This window comes from Habropoda laboriosa, unplaced genomic scaffold, assembly GCF_001263275.1.
Source record: "Habropoda laboriosa isolate 0110345459 unplaced genomic scaffold, ASM126327v1 scaffold89, whole genome shotgun sequence".
NCBI classification, from domain to species: domain Eukaryota; kingdom Metazoa; phylum Arthropoda; class Insecta; order Hymenoptera; family Apidae; genus Habropoda; species Habropoda laboriosa.
Window position 1 is genome coordinate 1,425,157 of NW_017100263.1, and position 8,441 is coordinate 1,433,597.

Sequence of the window (8,441 nt, forward strand, 5' to 3'; positions counted from 1 at the left end):
TATGTGTTTATACTTATAATTCTTCATCATCTTTCAACTAATTTACAGCATTGTATAAAATTTATTCACATTAACAATTCTAGTAAGCTATTTTTGATTTGTAATTTTTTTCCTAATTGGAAATATCTATACCACGATTTTGAGGACACCCTGTATATGTATTATTAAATGATTAACTGTGGAATTCGTTAAGCACATCTATACATCTATTATATATTGAGTACATGATACCGTGAGTACATCTATACTCCGTGTTGAAAGCAAAGAAGTTAACGAAGTGTCAATTATAGTTAATTACAATTTAAGTTCTAAAATATAAAATGCTTACACGTATAGAATATTGGCACTGCTAATGATAAGAAACAATTGTGTGTAAGAAATATACGCCGGGCCTTTAGCTCATAATTCTATTTTATTTACTACATGGATGGATTCGCAATTGTCGATTGCTTTCTTAAATCTCGCTTCGCGTCTGCTCTACCGTACGTGCAGACAATAAGTAAAGCTTCTCAGTAGTTTTTCGGAGTTTTTACCGACGTTCCCGAATAACCCAACTCTGGTTATTGTTACAGGGCCCCGACGTAAAAGTGTCCGCGGGGCCCAAACTCGGTTCTGTTCTGTCGTAATTACAAAACTCAATAGATTGCGTAATGTTTTGATGAATTTTTTGCAAATCCAAATAAATACGACAAAATGAGAAAAGTAGAGCAAAACTTTTTGCCTGTTCTGCACACCAAATAATTAAATTGGAACTTTAATTAAATGCTTCTTATTTTCATCGAGTTACCATATACAGTAAGTACAGTAGTGCACACATAAGCGTCCGCATTTTTGCACACTTCAACGTCCGCCGCTATCCCTACCAATTCTTGGAAATAGGACTCCGGAGTGGAGTTGGAGCGTGCCGAGTGAAACACAGTATTCGATATAGACTCCTGAATGTGAACAACTGACGCTTGATATACATCTCCTCTCTTTTCTTTAGTTAAATTCGCAGAAGTCACCTCCCCACTTCCATTCAGTTCCGACTGCGGACGCTTATGCGTGCACTACTGTACTATACACATACTACATAGGCATTCACTTGAATAGCCTGATTTGTTCTTTTTAATAAATTATAAATAATGCGAAGGAAAGAGGCTTCTGATGTATTTATTATACGTTCTATTGAAAATAATAAAATATTTTTATTAAATAAAGTTATAATCAGAAGACAGCATATCACATAAATAACCTTATTTAGGAAAAGGGGTGAAATTGCACTTCGCTATTTTAGCTACCGTTGATGTTAATCGTTAATAACTTATTAACAATTCGCCGGTTACCTCCCAAAACGAGATGTACTCAGCTTAACGAATTCTACAAGCTGATAAAGTTTTGTTAACAAATAGTCTCAGAGAGTTCTCATTATATAACGTGTTAACACAAATATAACTATACTTTACACTTTGTATTTAACATTTTATATTGCACAATATTACAATATTTGTTATATAATTAGTACAAGTACAGATTGTTGAATGACATAACGAAAGCGGTACGGGGGACGTTCTTGGGTCCACTTTATGGTTCACCAGTCAAACATTTCAAGGTAATAAATCATACGATTTTTTATTTTTGTGCATTTGTAGGAAATAATAGTTTTGTATTTAAAATAAGCGTGATTTTAATGTTGTAGGTGTTACCCGGTAGAGATTACACGAAAGGTAGATACATGATATTTGCAACTGAGAAGGAGATCGGTCTTCAAATACTTCCTTTTGACGGCAACCCGTACAAAATTTTGGGAATGATAGGACATCCACGAGAGGTAAAAAAAAAAAAGTTGCAAATGTACATATTTAGGTTGACAAAACCCCGATATATACAAGTCCAATTTCAATAGATTACTAATGTCTGTACTAACGGCGATGGAAATATTTTATTCACTTCTGGCTACAATGACCCGTGTGTGTTGATGTGGAAGATAAAGTGCAGGTAAATGTTACTCTTTCAAACACGTTTTTTAATAATACTAAATGTTATTACAGTAATTAAATTCACTGTTTTCTATCATTTTTACTGGCCGTTTAAGAAATATTGTAAACAATTTTAATTATTCGTTCAGAAAAATAAATTTTCACGAGAACGTGAACCTACTTTTTCTACGGTCTATCTAATAGTAGATATTACCATTGAATACTGATTCACTTTATCGTTGTTATTTGTGCAAATGTTTAATGCGAATAAAATATGTCAGAATATTCGAGAAATATGTAACTAAATGTGCACGAAGCATAGTATGATTTATATTGTCATTTTTAATTGTTATAATTCGAATAACAATAAATTACCATTGATCATGGATAAAATAAGTTGCACGATCGATCACGAATAAAACGTATTTTCCGAGATGAATATGTTGTTACATATGTACGGAATACGTATTATATTTGTGTGTATGCCGTTTGAATGAAATACGCAAAACACATGTATAATATTATGCAAAATGAAAAATACATTTTCAGTATACAGGGTGTATCTAATAACTGGGCCGAGTTGTAACCGGGTATAACTCGGTTGTTATTGAAGATAGGAAAAAATTGTAGAGGAACAACTGAACAGTGTGATGAAAAGTGGAACATTTGAACATTTACTGTAGATGCTGGAAAAAGAGGTAAATATTTCGAAAAGTATTTCGATAAAATCACTTTTTCACGATTGTACCCTAATATTTTTTTATTTAGAGTAGCACGAGGAATCGATTGATGAAAAAAAAATCATAGAGTAGTATTTGCAATTGCACCGATGTACTTTGGTAAAAAGCCGCGTTACTTTCCTCTACAATTTTTTTCCATCTTCAATAACAACCGAGTTATAACTCGGCCCAGTTACCAAATTCACTCTGTACATGAATGAGGTAATAAACTTCCATCCAAGACCCGCATCTTTATTTTTCTTCCACAAAAATATGAACTTGCACGAACATTCGCAGTCTAGTAATTGTAGTAATTAAATTCGAAAATCGAAAAATTTTCTTCACATATCATGAATTTTAATAGTTGAACGTAATGCATAAATTTAATTGTAAAAATAAATTCTTCTATCTACTCCGATTTAATTCTAGGCGTTTAACGTATACTTTCTTAATTTTGCTTCTCTTTAGGTCTGTTGACGTGTTAGCACATTTGGGAGGTAAAGGTCTATCGCCGTATTATTGTTTGATCGAGGGTGGCAGAAAATCTTGGCTTATTAACGAGATGAAAGACCTCTTTTATTATGCCCAAATTTTGCATCAAGGTGAAAATACAACAGCCCCCAGAACAATATCCGAGACTGTTAGCACCAAAGAAATACCGAATCTTATGCGTGCCATTGGCTATTTTCCTAGCAACGAAGAAGTAATAAATTCAGTTCTTATACATTGTTTCCCTTGGCACAAACTTCTTCAATATTTCTATACTTTTGCATTTAGATAGAAATTTTTATGGGTGAAGTCTCTTATAGAAATTACGCGGAAACCGGCTACCTAGTCGATGATATTACGTTTGAAGATTTCGTGAAACTTTACATAAACCATCGTCCAGCTTTTGGAATTTCTCTACGTCAACTACAGGAAGCTTTTCAAGTCTTTATAAATCCAGATCGAATCCCGACTTTAGAAGAGGAGAACCCGGTCTTAACTCGTGATCTGTTTATGAGAATATTATTTGGAGAAGGTCCTCGTGGGTTGTCGAAGGAAAATGACATGCCATTTGGTTAGTTTATCTACTTTTGTTAGATAAACTTGTACGATGTTCGACTCGTGAACGAAACTGTTTTAAGCTCGAACGCGGTTGGTATCGTTGCGCACCCGACAAATTAATCCCGGAAGGGCAAAATTATAATGGTGTGGTGATGGTGAAGAGATGTTGCTCTCGGTCAGAATATTTTTCAACTAATGTATTTTGTGGTAGCGCGTGTGTATATATTAGCTCGGTGTATGTCGTGATTGGTTGGAAGTTGAAGGTGGTGGAAAAGAAGGAATCGAAAAATGCGGAGGTGTGATTGGATGTTAGGAAACTAGTGGAAGGAGAACGTGAGGGTGAAGGTGGTGTGCAAAAGTTTAAATAATTTGGGGAAAACCCGGAAAGGGGAAAGGGATAGGAAACAAGGATGCGACTTGAACTGCTTCATGGTAGGGAAGAAATTTGTCAGGGGCTAGGAAGATGGCTTGAAAGGACTGTTTATTATTTTATGATTCTTTACTGGCCGGTGGGCTGCGCGACCGGACAAAACTCAAGTATTGTTTATATTATTGTAGTATCGGAAAAATATTCGCCTCTTTGTACGTAGTTTTAAGAGGGTATTTTAATCTAAACTTTTCACAAAATCTATTTTTCTTTTTGCATCTTCTGAGAGTTTGGGTTTTTGAAATTGTGTGTACGGTACGATTTGCCCGAATTCGTACAAATAACGAAGTTATAGATATTTAAAGAGCACTGTACATCTACATACAACCAGCTCTTAGAATACGAGAATAGTTCTTCTTTGAACTAGATCCCAATCGATGAGCACTAATTTATATGAAAGTTTGTTAGTGTTTTCTGCGGAAACTATGTCGTGGGTTCTTTTGAAATTTTGAGAGTAGTTTTTTATACTTATGAAAGTTTATTCAAGGAGTTATTTAAACATTTGTCAGGCCGTGTCTTTCAAATATTGTTGTACGGCGTGTAGCATAGGGTTTGTACTATTCATCTGAGACAAAAAAATCAAAAAAGGTTCTGTTCTCTAGAAAACTGCGCAGAGAACAAACCTTTCACTTCATTATGCAATTAAACACATTAACTTAAACAATTTCATTATTTTTTGTGGATTTCCCTCTGGAGGATATATTTATGTAAATGTCTGCGAAGGTAGAAAGAACTCGGTTAAGTATTTTCTAAATTATGCTGCACAGAAATTTGGAAAAAGTGTTTCGAGAAAAATGCATTTAAATTTTTCTCCGGTAATAAAGCTAATTTTTCGAATTCCGATCTAAAACTTTGGGAACATATTCTCAAGATATAAAACTATCGATTTTTTTCGATCCGTCGATTAGGGTTCCACCCTTAAGAAGCACAGGACGAGGGTTGTAAAAGAGAATGTGGGGGTCGATAGGGACATGAACCAGGCCCTTTGCGAAAATCCTCGATAACGTACGAGGTCCACCGATACGTGGACCAAGACGAAAGAAAAGTGTTTTCTTGCACATAGAGTTAAGGTGTTGCAAAAGTGGCGAAAGTGTCGGAGAAGGAGTATTGCGGATAAATAGTGTCAAGAGTTCTAGATAGAGTCGGAATGTTGTCACAGTCTTTGGAATGTTGGAGACAGAGTATTGTATAAGTCGTTTCAGAGTTATCTTAGAGTTGTAAAGTCTTTTTACAGTTGTTAGAGTTGTATAACAGCTGTCCTAGCGTTGCGATTTGTGCCAAATTATTATTGCATTCACTTATCACATTCCGTCAGTTCTCATTGCTGCAAAGCATCGTTATAAACTATCGTATAAAAAACACTTAACAATACAGATTCTACATTATTCATCTTAATGCACCTGTATATTGATATTAAATAAATTTTTTTCAGGAGAGCCATTGACAATTCAAGAAGCATTTACATATTTAAAGTTACTTATTGGCTTTGACCAGAATTTAGGCGAAATGTATAATCAACGTGGTGAACGAAAATCCACATCTATCGATTTTACATTTTTGCCAGAGGTATATATCTTTGTTCAGTTTTAATTCCTTCTTATACAGGGTGTTTCGTTTATCTTATTCACTTTAATATCTTCGTTACTTTTGCAGATGCAAAAAAAAAATGTATGAGAAAAAAGTTGTTTAGTTTAGAACGGTGAATATTGTGATTCGTGTTTTTTCCCTTCAAGGTTATTTTTTTTTTCTCGTGTTTTCAAGGTCATCGACAATTTTTCAGTAATAATGGTATATTTTTTGTCGTCGTATTACTGTAGCTAATAAAAAATGAATTTCAAACATGTGAATGTATTGATCCTGTAATGACCTTAAAATGATCTTAAGTAGAGAATTCATGATAATTTGAAACTAAGAAAATGAAAATTTTCTTACTTTTGCTCAAAATTTTTTTCATTTTACAAGAAATGTTCGATATGGCTTCCATTACTTTCAAGATGGATTCTGGAGTTTCAACTTCGTTCGATGACACTTCTGGTGTTACTATTTTTCTAACGTTTGTAAATACGAGTCGAAGCACAATCACAATCAAGCCAAGACGTTAATCAAAGCAACGAATTCCATACGCATGCAGTACCATTCCTCCAACTATGACTAAACATGCAAGGTCGTCATTCATGTGTCGTATGCGAAAATGTCTTGAAAATAATGGAGGTCATATCGAATATTTCTTGTAAAATAATAAAAATTTTGAGCAAAAATAAGAAAATGTTCAATCTCTTAGTTCCTTTCAAATTATCATGAATTTTCTACTTAAGGTCATTTGAATATAAAAATGTATCAGTATTATTGAAAAATCGCCGATAACCTTGAAAACTCGAAAAAATGACCTTGCAGGGAAAAAGCAAGAATCACAATATGCGTCGTTCTAAACCAAACAACTTTTTTTTCATACATTCTTTTCTATCTGGAAAAGTAACGAAGACATCAAAGTGGATAAGATAAATGAAACACCCTGTACACAGTGCTAGCAAAGAAACAATAGAAACTGTGCACTCCTACTTATGGTGTCTAATTTGCAGGCGTTAAAAAATGTATTCTATTAAAGTTGAAAACAATTATTACTTTTGATAATACACGTTACATATACAGGGTGTTCACACTAATGCTAGCCAATGTTTTTCTCATAAAAGGTAAATACTAGAAAAAAATGAAAAGTTTTGCAGTTTTCTATGACCAACATAATAGCGTATATCAATTTTTTATGTTTGCCATATTTTTCGAGAAACAAAGCTGACCTTTAATCTTTTAAATTGAATGCTGAATATTTTTTTATGTTATATGAAAGCAGGGTCAATGACCGTCGGGGTCATGCAAGGTCAAATGTGAAAATAATATTTCGAATATTACGTATCAATGTGTTTACAAGTATTTATTGACATGAGTTAGCTCGTTAAATGTGGCTGATTTTTTGTCAAAGTGTTTGCTTTTGCTTCGACAATTTCAGAATTACTTCATAAACGTAAACGACTTAAAAAGCAAAATGACGCAAGCATGTACAATAATATGTCGGATAGTAATAGTAGAAGCTGTCAAAAATGTAATTCATAGAGCTGAAATGTGCATTCATGCACAAGGAAGTCATATTGAACACCTGTAGCCTTGTCAAGAAAGAGTACTTGTACACACATTGGTGCGTAATATTCGAAATGTTTCTTTCATTTCTGACCTTGTGTTACCCTAACTGTCATTGTACAGCAAATGAATGAATTCGTCTTGTTACATACTTTCGTATAACATAGAAAATTAAAGGTCAGCTTCGTTTCTTGAAAAATATGGCAAATATGAAAAATTGATATACGCTAATATGTTGGTCATAGAAAACTGCACAACTTTTCATTTTTTTCTAGTATTTACGTACCATTTACGAGAAAAATGCTTGCTGGTAATAGAGTGAACACTCTGTTTTAATTTAACTATACTCGATTCTTTTTTCTTTCAAAAAATTTCCGTCTCCGTTAAATAACAAAATATCACTAATTTTTAATGCTAGAACAATTGTAGCTTTCGTTATACATTTTTGTTGATTCAGAAGTATGCTATTCGTTAAATATCACTTTCCTATTACTTTAAATATGAAAAAATATTGAAATTTCTTCAAATTTCAAACAGTAGCATATGAATGAAATTAACTTTTAAATATTGAATAATGGATCATTTGCCAGAAGATTTCGTAACTTCGTAGCACACGGTTGCAAAATGTGTACAGAAATGAAGAATGTGGCTATAGAATACATTTGGTAAATATAATTTCAAAAGCTACTATGCTGAGGTTTTATCTAGCACGTAAGAAATAGAAACAAGCAAACCACTTGTGTCATTCTAATCAAACGTTGCTAACAATTCTGACAGAGTTAATTTTTGAACTCATGCTGATTAGATATTTCTATTTAGTTTACGTTAGTGTGTGCTACCTGACTTATGAATATTGAATCTTTTTTTCATTTTTACATCAAAAATTCTATAAAGAAGTCACGATATTAAACATTGGACAAATTATTAGTAAAATATTATATCTTTTATTTATTATTTACTTATTAGAGGAAAAGAGTAATTGTGTTATTGAGAAAGTTAAAGTGTATTTTCATCTATTAGAATTTTTATTTGAGCACCTTCTCTGAATTATTATCGAAACAATTAGTACCTTCATACGTCCCAAACATGATAAAAATATGTTCTCGAAAAATCTAAAAATTTACAAATTTACAGAAACGATAATAGAAAATTCATAGT